This window comes from Crinia signifera, chromosome 3 (assembly GCF_055691185.1).
Source record: "Crinia signifera chromosome 3, ASM5569118v1, whole genome shotgun sequence".
NCBI classification, from domain to species: Eukaryota; Metazoa; Chordata; class Amphibia; order Anura; family Myobatrachidae; genus Crinia; species Crinia signifera.
Genome location: NC_139219.1, coordinates 107,755,941 through 107,768,211, shown reverse-complemented (window position 1 = coordinate 107,768,211; position 12,271 = coordinate 107,755,941). Strand labels below are relative to the sequence as shown.

The 12,271-nt window shown below is 42.1% G+C and overlaps 12 non-coding genes across 12 annotated transcripts; 4 read left to right on the top strand and 8 right to left on the bottom strand.

The window, feature by feature from the left end:
• Window positions 1-1,585: 1,585 nt before the first annotated feature.
• TRNAG-GCC (transfer RNA glycine (anticodon GCC)) lies at window positions 1,586-1,656 on the bottom strand. The gene has a single exon. It is a non-coding gene; the product is annotated as a tRNA-Gly (tRNA).
• Window positions 1,657-1,812: 156 nt separating this feature from the next.
• On the top strand, window positions 1,813-1,885 carry TRNAK-CUU (transfer RNA lysine (anticodon CUU)). The gene has a single exon. It is a non-coding gene; the product is annotated as a tRNA-Lys (tRNA).
• Window positions 1,886-2,705: 820 nt separating this feature from the next.
• Window positions 2,706-2,776, bottom strand: TRNAG-GCC (transfer RNA glycine (anticodon GCC)). The gene has a single exon. It is a non-coding gene; the product is annotated as a tRNA-Gly (tRNA).
• Window positions 2,777-2,932: 156 nt separating this feature from the next.
• Window positions 2,933-3,005, top strand: TRNAK-CUU (transfer RNA lysine (anticodon CUU)). The gene has a single exon. It is a non-coding gene; the product is annotated as a tRNA-Lys (tRNA).
• Window positions 3,006-3,812: 807 nt separating this feature from the next.
• On the bottom strand, window positions 3,813-3,883 carry TRNAG-GCC (transfer RNA glycine (anticodon GCC)). Its single transcript has one exon. It is a non-coding gene; the product is annotated as a tRNA-Gly (tRNA).
• Window positions 3,884-4,933: 1,050 nt separating this feature from the next.
• TRNAG-GCC (transfer RNA glycine (anticodon GCC)) lies at window positions 4,934-5,004 on the bottom strand. Its single transcript has one exon. It is a non-coding gene; the product is annotated as a tRNA-Gly (tRNA).
• A 156-nt stretch (window positions 5,005-5,160) lies between these two features.
• Window positions 5,161-5,233, top strand: TRNAK-CUU (transfer RNA lysine (anticodon CUU)). Its single transcript has one exon. It is a non-coding gene; the product is annotated as a tRNA-Lys (tRNA).
• An 821-nt stretch (window positions 5,234-6,054) lies between these two features.
• On the bottom strand, window positions 6,055-6,125 carry TRNAG-GCC (transfer RNA glycine (anticodon GCC)). Its single transcript has one exon. It is a non-coding gene; the product is annotated as a tRNA-Gly (tRNA).
• A 1,050-nt stretch (window positions 6,126-7,175) lies between these two features.
• TRNAG-GCC (transfer RNA glycine (anticodon GCC)) lies at window positions 7,176-7,246 on the bottom strand. Its single transcript has one exon. It is a non-coding gene; the product is annotated as a tRNA-Gly (tRNA).
• A 1,050-nt stretch (window positions 7,247-8,296) lies between these two features.
• TRNAG-GCC (transfer RNA glycine (anticodon GCC)) lies at window positions 8,297-8,367 on the bottom strand. Its single transcript has one exon. It is a non-coding gene; the product is annotated as a tRNA-Gly (tRNA).
• Window positions 8,368-9,417: 1,050 nt separating this feature from the next.
• Window positions 9,418-9,488, bottom strand: TRNAG-GCC (transfer RNA glycine (anticodon GCC)). The gene has a single exon. It is a non-coding gene; the product is annotated as a tRNA-Gly (tRNA).
• A 2,398-nt stretch (window positions 9,489-11,886) lies between these two features.
• Window positions 11,887-11,959, top strand: TRNAK-CUU (transfer RNA lysine (anticodon CUU)). The gene has a single exon. It is a non-coding gene; the product is annotated as a tRNA-Lys (tRNA).
• The last annotated feature ends 312 nt before the right edge of the window (window positions 11,960-12,271 follow it).

Here is a 12,271-nt window from a genome sequence, read left to right as displayed (position 1 = left end):
ATCATTGTATGTTAAATTCTATACCTGCACCACCAAAATGCAAAGAGCCAGGCACTCTTTAACAAAATATATCGCTGTTTCAGGTGTACATCAGTGGGTGAAACCATGCAGGAATATCAGGATCTACTGAATGTGGAAACTTTGCTTTGGTTTAATAGTGTAGATTGAAGAGCAAGCGTTGCCTTGCCTTGATGCTACAACACTGTAACAAAGCCTGGCCAGCTTAGTCAATAGAAATAAAACTCCCAAGCTAAGAGTCATATGCTTTTAGTACAACATTTGTTTGGTGTTTATTTCCTTTTCAGATCCAGACCTCTCTCTTGGCAGGTGGGAATTCTACCACTAAACCACAAGATTCTACCATTAATTTATTGTATGTGGAATTCTATACCTGCACCACCAAAATGCAAAGAGCCAGCCACTCTTTAACAAAATATACCATAATTTCAGTAAAACTTGAGTACTGTATTGGCCGGGAATCGAACCCGGGCCTCCCGCGTGGCAGGCGAGAATTCTACCACTGAACAACCAATGCTTCACATTTTACTTCAAGGTTACTTACCCATTTTCCTCAATGTGTGAAACCAAGCATGCATCTCAGTGTACTGAATGTGGTAGCCTAGATCTACTTTAATAGCTTGTAGGGCACTCCTTGGCTTGAGTGGCCTTTTTGTCACATCACAGTAACCAAGCCTGGCTAGCTCAGTCGGTAGAGCATGAGACTCTTAATCTCAGGGTCGTGGGTTCGAGCCCCACGTTGCTCGGTGTTTTTTCCCAGAATTCTACAGGCCAGATCTCTGTCACTACACAACCAAACGTGTTTTATTTGAAACTTAAAAGAGGTGTACATCAGTGTGTGAAACCAAGCAGGAATCTCAGGATCTACTAAATGTGGAAACCTTGCTTTGGTTTTATAAATTGAAGGGCAATCCTTGCCTTGCCATGATGCCATAACACTGTAAAAAAGCCTAGCTATCTGAGTCAATAGCGAATAAGACTCCAAATCTAAGAGTCATTTGCTTTGAGCACAACATTGGGTGGTGTTTATTCCCTTTTCAGATCCATGCCTCCCTCATGGCAGGCGAGAATTCTACCACTAAACCACAAGATTCTACCACTAAATCATTGTATGTTAAATTCTATACCTGCACCACCAAAATGCAAAGATCCAGGCACTCTTTAACAAAATATATCGCTGTTTCAGGTGTACATCAGTGGGTGAAACCATGCAGGAATATCAGGATCTACTGAATGTGGAAACTTTGCTTTGGTTTAATAGTGTAGATTGAAGAGCAAGCGTTGCCTTGCCTTGATGCTACAACACTGTAACAAAGCCTGGCCAGCTTAGTCAATAGAAATAAAACTCCCAAGCTAAGAGTCATATGCTTTTAGTACAACATTTGTTTGGTGTTTATTCCCTTTTCAGATCCAGACCTCTCTCTTGGCAGGTGGGAATTCTACCACTAAACCACAAGATTCTACCATTAATTTATTGTATGTGGAATTCTATACCTGCACCACCAAAATGCAAAGAGCCAGGCACTCTTTAACAAAATATACCATAATTTCAGTAAAACTTGAGTACTGCATTGGCCGGGAATCGAACCCGGGCCTCCCGCGTGGCAGGCGAGAATTCTACCACTGAACAACCAATGCTTCACATTTTACTTCACGGTTACTTACCCATTTTCCTCAATGTGTGAAACCAAGCATGCATCTCAGTGTACTGAATGTGGTAGCCTAGATCTACTTTAATAGCTTGTAGGGCACTCCTTGGCTTGAGTGGCCTTTTTGTCACATCACAGTAACCAAGCCTGGCTAGCTCAGTCGGTAGAGCATGAGACTCTTAATCTCAGGGTCGTGGGTTCGAGCCCCACGTTGGGCGGTGTTTTTTCCAGAATTCTACAGGCGAGATCTCTGTCACTACACAACCAAACGTGTTTTATTTGAAACTTAAAAGAGGTGTACATCAGTGTGTGAAACCAAGCAGGAATCTCAGGATCTACTAAATGTGGAAACCTTGCTTTGGTTTTATAAATTGAAGGGCAATCCTTGCCTTGCCATGATGCCATAACACTGTAAAAAAGCCTAGCTATCTGAGTCAATAGCGAATAAGACTCCAAATCTAAGAGTCATTTGCTTTGAGCACAACATTGGGTGGTGTTTATTCCCTTTTCAGATCCATGCCTCCCTCATGGCAGGCGAGAATTCTACCACTAAACCACAAGATTCTACCACTAAATCATTGTATGTTGAATTCTATGCCTGCACCACCAAAATGCAAAGAGCCATGCACTATTTAACAAAATATATCGCTGTTTCAGGTGTACATCAGTGGGTGAAACCATGCAGGAATATCAGGATCTACTGAATGTGGAAACTTTGCTTTGGTTTAGTAGTGTAGATTGAAGAGCAAGCGTTGCCTTGCCTTGATGCTACAACACTGTAACAAAGCCTGGCCAGCTTAGTCAATAGAAATAAAACTCCCAAGCTAAGAGTCATATGCTTTTAGTACAACATTTGTTTGGTGTTTATTCCCTTTTCAGATCCAGACCTCTCTCTTGGCAGGTGGGAATTCTACCACTAAACCACAAGATTCTACCATTAATTTATTGTATGTGGAATTCTATACCTGCACCACCAAAAAGCAAAGAGCCAGACACTCTTTAACAAAATATACCATAATTTCAGTAAAACTTGAGTACTGCATTGGCCGGGAATCGAACCCGGGCCTCCCGCGTGGCAGGCGAGAATTCTACCACTGAACAACCAATGCTTCACATTTTACTTCACGGTTACTTACCCATTTTCCTCAATGTGTGAAACCAAGCATGCATCTCAGTGTACTGAATGTGGTAGCCTAGATCTACTTTAATAGCTTGTAGGGCACTCCTTGGCTTGAGTGGCCTTTTTGTCACATAACAGTAACCAAGCCTGGCTAGCTCAGTCGGTAGAGCATGAGACTCTTAATCTCAGGGTCGTGGGTTCGAGCCCCACGTTGGGCGGTGTTTTTTCCCAGAATTCTACAGGCGAGAATTCCAAACGTGTTTTATTTGAAACTTAAAAGAGGTGTACATCAGTGTGTGAAACCAAGCAGGAATCTCAGGATCTACTAAATGTGGAAACCTTGCTTTGGTTTTATAAATTGAAGGGCAATCCTTGCCTTGCCATGATGCCATAACACTGTAAAAAAGCCTAGCTATCTGAGTCAATAGCGAATAAGACTCCAAATCTAAGAGTCATTTGCTTTGAGCACAACATTGGGTGGTGTTTATTCCCTTTTCAGATCCATGCCTCCCTCATGGCAGGCGAGAATTCTACCACTAAACCACAAGATTCTACCACTAAATCATTGTATGTTAAATTCTATACCTGCACCACCAAAATGCAAAGAGCCAGGCACTCTTTAACAAAATATATCGCTGTTTCAGGTGTACATCAGTGGGTGAAACCATGCAGGAATATCAGGATCTACTGAATGTGGAAACTTTGCTTTGGTTTAGTAGTGTAGATTGAAGAGCAAGCGTTGCCTTGCCTTGATGCTACAACACTGTAACAAAGCCTGGCCAGCTTAGTCAATAGAAATAAAACTCCCAAGCTAAGAGTCATATGCTTTTAGTACAACATTTGTTTGGTGTTTATTCCCTTTTCAGATCCAGACCTCTCTCTTGGCAGGTGGGAATTCTACCACTAAACCACAAGATTCTACCATTAATTTATTGTATGTGGAATTCTATACCTGCACCACCAAAAAGCAAAGAGCCAGACACTCTTTAACAAAATATACCATAATTTCAGTAAAACTTGAGTACTGCATTGGCCGGGAATCGAACCCGGGCCTCCCGCGTGGCAGGCGAGAATTCTACCACTGAACAACCAATGCTTCACATTTTAATTCACGGTTACTTACCCATTTTCCTCAATTTGTGAAACCAAGCATGCATCTCAGTGTACTGAATGTGGTAGCCTAGATCTACTTTAATAGCTTGTAGGGCACTCCTTGGCTTGAGTGGCCTTTTTGTCACACAACAGTAACCAAGCCTGGCTAGCTCAGTCGGTAGAGCATGAGACTCTTAATCTCAGGGTCGTGGGTTTGAGCCCCACGTTGGGCGGTGTTTTTTCCCAGAATTCTACAGGCGAGATCTCTGTCACTACACAACCAAACGTGTTTTATTTGAAACTTAAAAGAGGTGTACATCAGTGTGTGAAACCAAGCAGGAATCTCAGGATCTACTAAATGTGGAAACCTTGCTTTGGTTTTATAAATTGAAGGGCAATCCTTGCCTTGCCATGATGCCATAACACTGTAAAAAAGCCTAGCTATCTGAGTCAATAGCGAATAAGACTCCAAATCTAAGAGTCATTTGCTTTGAGCACAACATTGGGTGGTGTTTATTCCCTTTTCAGATCCATGCCTCCCTCATGGCAGGCGAGAATTCTACCACTAAACCGCAAGATTCTACCACTAAATCATTGTATGTTAAATTCTATACCTGCACCACCAAAATGCAAAGAGCCAGGCACTCTTTAACAAAATATATCGCTGTTTCAGGTGTACATCAGTGGGTGAAACCATGCAGGAATATCAGGATCTACTGAATGTGGAAACTTTGCTTTGGTTTAATAGTGTAGATTGAAGAGCAAGCGTTGCCTTGCCTTGATGCTACAACACTGTAACAAAGCCTGGCCAGCTTAGTCAATAGAAATAAAACTCCCAAGCTAAGAGTCATATGCTTTTAGTACAACATTTGTTTGGTGTTTATTCCCTTTTCAGATCCAGACCTCTCTCTTGGCAGGTGGGAATTCTACCACTAAACCACAAGATTCTACCATTAATTTATTGTATGTGGAATTCTATACCTGCACCACCAAAATGCAAAGAGCCTGGCACTCTTTAACAAAATATACCATAATTTCAGTAAAACTTGAGTACTGCATTGGCCGGGAATCGAACCCGGGCCTCCCGCGTGGCAGGCGAGAATTCTACCACTGAACAACCAATGCTTCACATTATACTTCATGTTTACTTACCCATTTTCCTCAATGTGTGAAACCAAGCATGCATCTCAGTGTACTGAATGTGGTAGCCTAGATCTACTTTAATAGCTTGTAGGGCACTCCTTGGCTTGAGTGGCCTTTTTGTCACATCACAGTAACCAAGCCTGGCTAGCTCAGTCGGTAGAGCATGAGACTCTTAATCTCAGGGTCGTGGGTTCGAGCCCCACGTTGGGCGGTGTTTTTTTCCAGAATTCTACAGGCGAGATCTCTGTCACTACACAACCAAACGTGTTTTATTTGAAACTTAAAAGAGGTGTACATCAGTGTGTGAAACCAAGCAGGAATCTCAGGATCTACTAAATGTGGAAACCTTGCTTTGGTTTTATAAATTGAAGGGCAGTCCTTGCCTTGCCATGATGCCATAACACTGTAAAAAAGCCTAGCTATCTGAGTCAATAGCGAATAAGACTCCAAATCTAAGAGTCATTTGCTTTGAGCACAACATTGGGTGGTGTTTATTCCCTTTTCAGATCCATGCCTCCCTCATGGCAGGCGAGAATTCTACCACTAAACCACAAGATTCTACCACTAAATCATTGTATGTTAAATTCGATACCTGCACCACCAAAATGCAAAGAGCCAGGCACTCTTTAACAAAATATATCGCTGTTTCAGGTGTACATCAGTGGGTGAAACCATGCAGGAATATCAGGATCTACTGAATGTGGAAACTTTGCTTTGGTTTAATAGTGTAGATTGAAGAGCAAGCGTTGCCTTGCCTTGATGCTACAACACTGTAACAAAGCCTGGCCAGCTTAGTCAATAGAAATAAAACTCCCAAGCTAAGAGTCATATGCTTTTAGTACAACATTTGTTTGGTGTTTATTCCCTTTTCAGATCCAGACCTCTCTCTTGGCAGGTGGGAATTCTACCACTAAACCACAAGATTCTACCATTAATTTATTGTATGTGGAATTCTATACCTGCACCACCAAAATGCAAAGAGCCAGGCACTCTTTAACAAAATATACCATAATTTCAGTAAAACTTGAGTACTGCATTGGCCGGGAATCGAACCCGGGCCTCCCGCGTGGCAGGCGAGAATTCTACCACTGAACAACCAATGCTTCACATTTTACTTCACGGTTACTTACCCATTTTCCTCAATGTGTGAAACCAAGCATGCATCTCAGTGTACTGAATGTGGTAGCCTAGATCTACTTTAATAGCTTGTAGGGCACTCCTTGGCTTGAGTGGCCTTTTTGTCACACAACAGTAACCAAGCCTGGCTAGCTCAGTCGGTAGAGCATGAGACTCTTAATCTCAGGGTCGTGGGTTTGAGCCCCACGTTGGGCGGTGTTTTTTCCCAGAATTCTACCGGCGAGATCTCTGTCACTACACAACCAAACGTGTTTTATTTGAAACTTAAAAGAGGTGTACATCAGTGTGTGAAACCAAGCAGGAATCTCAGGATCTACTAAATGTGGAAACCTTGCTTTGGTTTTATAAATTGAAGGGCAATCCTTGCCTTGCCATGATGCCATAACACTGTAAAAAAGCCTAGCTATCTGAGTCAATAGCGAATAAGACTCCAAATCTAAGAGTCATTTGCTTTGAGCACAACATTGGGTGGTGTTTATTCCCTTTTCAGATCCATGCCACCCTCATGGCAGGTGAGAATTCTACCACTAAACCGCAAGATTCTACCACTAAATCATTGTATGTTAAATTCTATACCTGCACCACCAAAATGCAAAGAGCCAGGCACTCTTTAACAAAATATATCGCTGTTTCAGGTGTACATCAGTGGGTGAAACCATGCAGGAATATCAGGATCTACTGAATGTGGAAACTTTGCTTTGGTTTAATAGTGTAGATTGAAGAGCAAGCGTTGCCTTGCCTTGATGCTACAACACTGTAACAAAGCCTGGCCAGCTTAGTCAATAGAAATAAAACTCCCAAGCTAAGAGTCATATGCTTTTAGTACAACATTTGTTTGGTGTTTATTCCCTTTTCAGATCCAGACCTCTCTCTTGGCAGGTGGGAATTCTACCACTAAACCACAAGATTCTACCATTAATTTATTGTATGTGGAATTCTATACCTGCACCACCAAAATGCAAAGAGCCTGGCACTCTTTAACAAAATATACCATAATTTCAGTAAAACTTGAGTACTGCATTGGCCGGGAATCGAACCCGGGCCTCCCGCGTGGCAGGCGAGAATTCTACCACTGAACAACCAATGCTTCACATTATACTTCATGTTTACTTACCCATTTTCCTCAATGTGTGAAACCAAGCATGCATCTCAGTGTACTGAATGTGGTAGCCTAGATCTACTTTAATAGCTTGTAGGGCACTCCTTGGCTTGAGTGGCCTTTTTGTCACATCACAGTAACCAAGCCTGGCTAGCTCAGTCGGTAGAGCATGAGACTCTTAATCTCAGGGTAGTGGGTTCGAGCCCCACGTTGGGCGGTGTTTTTTCCCAGAATTCTACAGGCGAGATCTCTGTCACTACACAACCAAACGTGTTTTATTTGAAACTTAAAAGAGGTGTACATCAGTGTGTGAAACCAAGCAGGAATCTCAGGATCTACTAAATGTGGAAACCTTGCTTTGGTTTTATAAATTGAAGGGCAGTCCTTGCCTTGCCATGATGCCATAACACTGTAAAAAAGCCTAGCTATCTGAGTCAATAGCGAATAAGACTCCAAATCTAAGAGTCATTTGCTTTGAGCACAACATTGGGTGGTGTTTATTCCCTTTTCAGATCCATGCCTCCCTCATGGCAGGCGAGAATTCTACCACTAAACCACAAGATTCTACCACTAAATCATTGTATGTTAAATTCGATACCTGCACCACCAAAATGCAAAGAGCCAGGCACTCTTTAACAAAATATATCGCTGTTTCAGGTGTACATCAGTGGGTGAAACCATGCAGGAATATCAGGATCTACTGAATGTGGAAACTTTGCTTTGGTTTAATAGTGTAGATTGAAGAGCAAGCGTTGCCTTGCCTTGATGCTACAACACTGTAACAAAGCCTGGCCAGCTTAGTCAATAGAAATAAAACTCCCAAGCTAAGAGTCATATGCTTTTAGTACAACATTTGTTTGGTGTTTATTCCCTTTTCAGATCCAGACCTCTCTCTTGGCAGGTGGGAATTCTACCACTAAACCACAAGATTCTACCATTAATTTATTGTATGTGGAATTCTATACCTGCACCACCAAAATGCAAAGAGCCAGGCACTCTTTAACAAAATATACCATAATTTCAGTAAAACTTGAGTACTGCATTGGCCGGGAATCGAACCCGGGCCTCCCGCGTGGCAGGCGAGAATTCTACCACTGAACAACCAATGCTTCACATTTTACTTCACGGTTACTTACCCATTTTCCTCAATGTGTGAAACCAAGCATGCATCTCAGTGTACTGAATGTGGTAGCCTAGATCTACTTTAATAGCTTGTAGGGCACTCCTTGGCTTGAGTGGCCTTTTTGTCACAACACAGTAACCAAGCCTGGCTAGCTCAGTCGGTAGAGCATAAGACTCTTAATCTCAGGGTCGTGGGTTCGAGCCCCACGTTGGGCGGTGTTTTTTCCCAGAATTCTACAGGCGAGATCTCTGTCACTACACAACCAAACGTGTTTTATTTGAAACTTAAAAGAGGTGTACATCAGTGTGTGAAACCAAGTAGGAATCTCAGGATCTACTAAATGTGGAAACCTTGCTTTGGTTTTATAGATTGAAGGGCAATCCTTGCCTTGCCATGATGCCATATCACTGTAAAAAAGCCTAGCTATCTGAGTCAATAGCGAATAAGACTCCAAATCTAAGAGTCATTTGCTTTGAGCACAACATTGGGTGGTGTTTATTCCCTTTTCAGATCCATGCCTCCCTCATGGCAGGCGAGAATTCTACCACTAAACCACAAGATTCTACCACTAAATCATTGTATGTTGAATTCTATGCCTGCACCACCAAAATGCAAAGAGCCATGCACTCTTTAACAAAATATATCGCTGTTTCAGGTGTACATCAGTGGGTGAAACCATGCAGGAATATCAGGATCTACTGAATGTGGAAACTTTGCTTTGGTTTAGTAGTGTAGATTGAAGAGCAAGCGTTGCCTTGCCTTGATGCTACAACACTGTAACAAAGCCTGGCCAGCTTAGTCAATAGAAATAAAACTCCCAAGCTAAGAGTCATATGCTTTTAGTACAACATTTGTTTGGTGTTTATTCCCTTTTCAGATCCAGACCTCTCTCTTGGCAGGTGGGAATTCTACCACTAAACCACAAGATTCTACCATTAATTTATTGTATGTGGAATTCTATACCTGCACCACCAAAATGCAAAGAGCCAGACACTCTTTAACAAAATATACCATAATTTCAGTAAAACTTAAGTACTGCATTGGCCGGGAATCGAACCCGGGCCTCCCGCGTGGCAGGCGAGAATTCTACCACTGAACAACCAATGCTTCACATTTAACTTCACGGTTACTTACCCATTTTCCTCAATGTGTGAAACCAAGCATGCATCTCAGTGTACTGAATGTGGTAGCCTAGATCTACTTTAATAGCTTGTATTGCACTCCTTGGCTTGAGTGGCCTTTTTGTCAAACCACAGTAACCAAGCCTGGCTAGCTCAGTCGGTAGAGCATGAGACTCTTAATCTCAGGTTAATGGGTTCAAGCCCCACGTTGGGCGGTGTTTTTTCCCAGAATTCTACAGGCGATATCTCTGTCACTACACAACCAAACGTGTTTTATTTGAAACTTAAAAGAGGTGTACATCAGTGTGTGAAACCAGGCAGGAATCTCAGGATCTACTAAATGTGGAAACCTTGCTTTGGTTTTATAAATTGAAGGGCAATCCTTGCCTTGCCATGATGCCATAACACTGTAAAAAAGCCTAGCTATCTGAGTCAATAGCGAATAAGACTCCAAATCTAAGAGTCATTTGCTTTGAGCACAACATTGGGTGGTGTTTATTCCCTTTTCAGATCCATGCCTCCCTCATGGCAGGCGAGAATTCTACCACTAAACCACAAGATTCTACCACTAAATCATTGTATGTTAAATTCTATACCTGCACCACCAAAATGCAAAGAGCCAGGCACTCTTTAACAAAATATATCGCTGTTTCAGGTGTACATCAGTGGGTGAAACCATGCAGGAATATCAGGATCTACTGAATGTGGAAACTTTGCTTTGGTTTAATAGTGTAGATTGAAGAGCAAGCGTTGCCTTGCCTTGATGCTACAACACTGTAACAAAGCCTGGCCAGCTTAGTCAATAGAAATAAAACTCCCAAGCTAAGAGTCATATGCTTTTAGTACAACATTTGTTTGGTGTTTATTTCCTTTTCAGATCCAGACCTCTCTCTTGGCAGGTGGGAATTCTACCACTAAACCACAAGATTCTACCATTAATTTATTGTATGTGGAATTCTATACCTGCACCACCAAAATGCAAAGAGCCAGCCACTCTTTAACAAAATATACCATAATTTCAGTAAAACTTGAGTACTGTATTGGCCGGGAATCGAACCCGGGCCTCCCGCGTGGCAGGCGAGAATTCTACCACTGAACAACCAATGCTTCACATTTTACTTCAAGGTTACTTACCCATTTTCCTCAATGTGTGAAACCAAGCATGCATCTCAGTGTACTGAATGTGGTAGCCTAGATCTACTTTAATAGCTTGTAGGGCACTCCTTGGCTTGAGTGGCCTTTTTGTCACATCACAGTAACCAAGCCTGGCTAGCTCAGTCGGTAGAGCATGAGACTCTTAATCTCAGGGTCGTGGGTTCGAGCCCCACGTTGCTCGGTGTTTTTTCCCAGAATTCTACAGGCCAGATCTCTGTCACTACACAACCAAACGTGTTTTATTTGAAACTTAAAAGAGGTGTACATCAGTGTGTGAAACCAAGCAGGAATCTCAGGATCTACTAAATGTGGAAACCTTGCTTTGGTTTTATAAATTGAAGGGCAATCCTTGCCTTGCCATGATGCCATAACACTGTAAAAAAGCCTAGCTATCTGAGTCAATAGCGAATAAGACTCCAAATCTAAGAGTCATTTGCTTTGAGCACAACATTGGGTGGTGTTTATTCCCTTTTCAGATCCATGCCTCCCTCATGGCAGGCGAGAATTCTACCACTAAACCACAAGATTCTACCACTAAATCATTGTATGTTAAATTCTATACCTGCACCACCAAAATGCAAAGAGCCAGGCACTCTTTAACAAAATATATCGCTGTTTCAGGTGTACATCAGTGGGTGAAACCATGCAGGAATATCAGGATCTACTGAATGTGGAAACTTTGCTTTGGTTTAATAGTGTAGATTGAAGAGCAAGCGTTGCCTTGCCTTGATGCTACAACACTGTAACAAAGCCTGGCCAGCTTAGTCAATAGAAATAAAACTCCCAAGCTAAGAGTCATATGCTTTTAGTACAACATTTGTTTGGTGTTTATTCCCTTTTCAGATCCATACCTCTCTCTTGGCAGGTGGGAATTCTACCACTAAACCACAAGATTCTACCATTAATTTATTGTATGTGGAATTCTATACCTGCACCACCAAAAAGCAAAGAGCCAGACACTCTTTAACAAAATATACCATAATTTCAGTAAAACTTGAGTACTGCATTGGCCGGGAATCGAACCCGGGCCTCCCGCGTGGCAGGCGAGAATTCTACCACTGAACAACCAATGTTTCACATTTTACTTCATGGTTACTTACCCATTTTCCTCAATTTGTGAAACCAAGCATGCATCTCAGTGTACTGAATGTGGTAGCCTAGATCTACTTTAATAGCTTGTAGGGCACTCCTTGGCTTGAGTGGCCTTTTTGTCACATCACAGTAACCAAGCCTGGCTAGCTCAGTCGGTAGAGCATGAGACTCTTAATCTCAGGGTCGTGGGTTCGAGCCCCACGTTGGGCGGTGTTTTTTCCCAGAATTCTACAGGCGAGATCTCTGTCACTACACAACCAAACGTGTTTTATTTGAAACTTAAAAGAGGTGTACATCAGTGTGTGAAACCAAGCAGGAATCTCAGGATCTACTAAATGTGGAAACCTTGCTTTGGTTTTATAAATTGAAGGGCAATCCTTGCCTTGCCATGATGCCATAACACTGTAAAAAAGCCTAGCTATCTGAGTCAATAGCGAATAAGACTCCAAATCTAAGAGTCATTTGCTTTGAGCACAACATTGGGTGGTGTTTATTCCCTTTTCAGATCCATGCCTCCCTCAT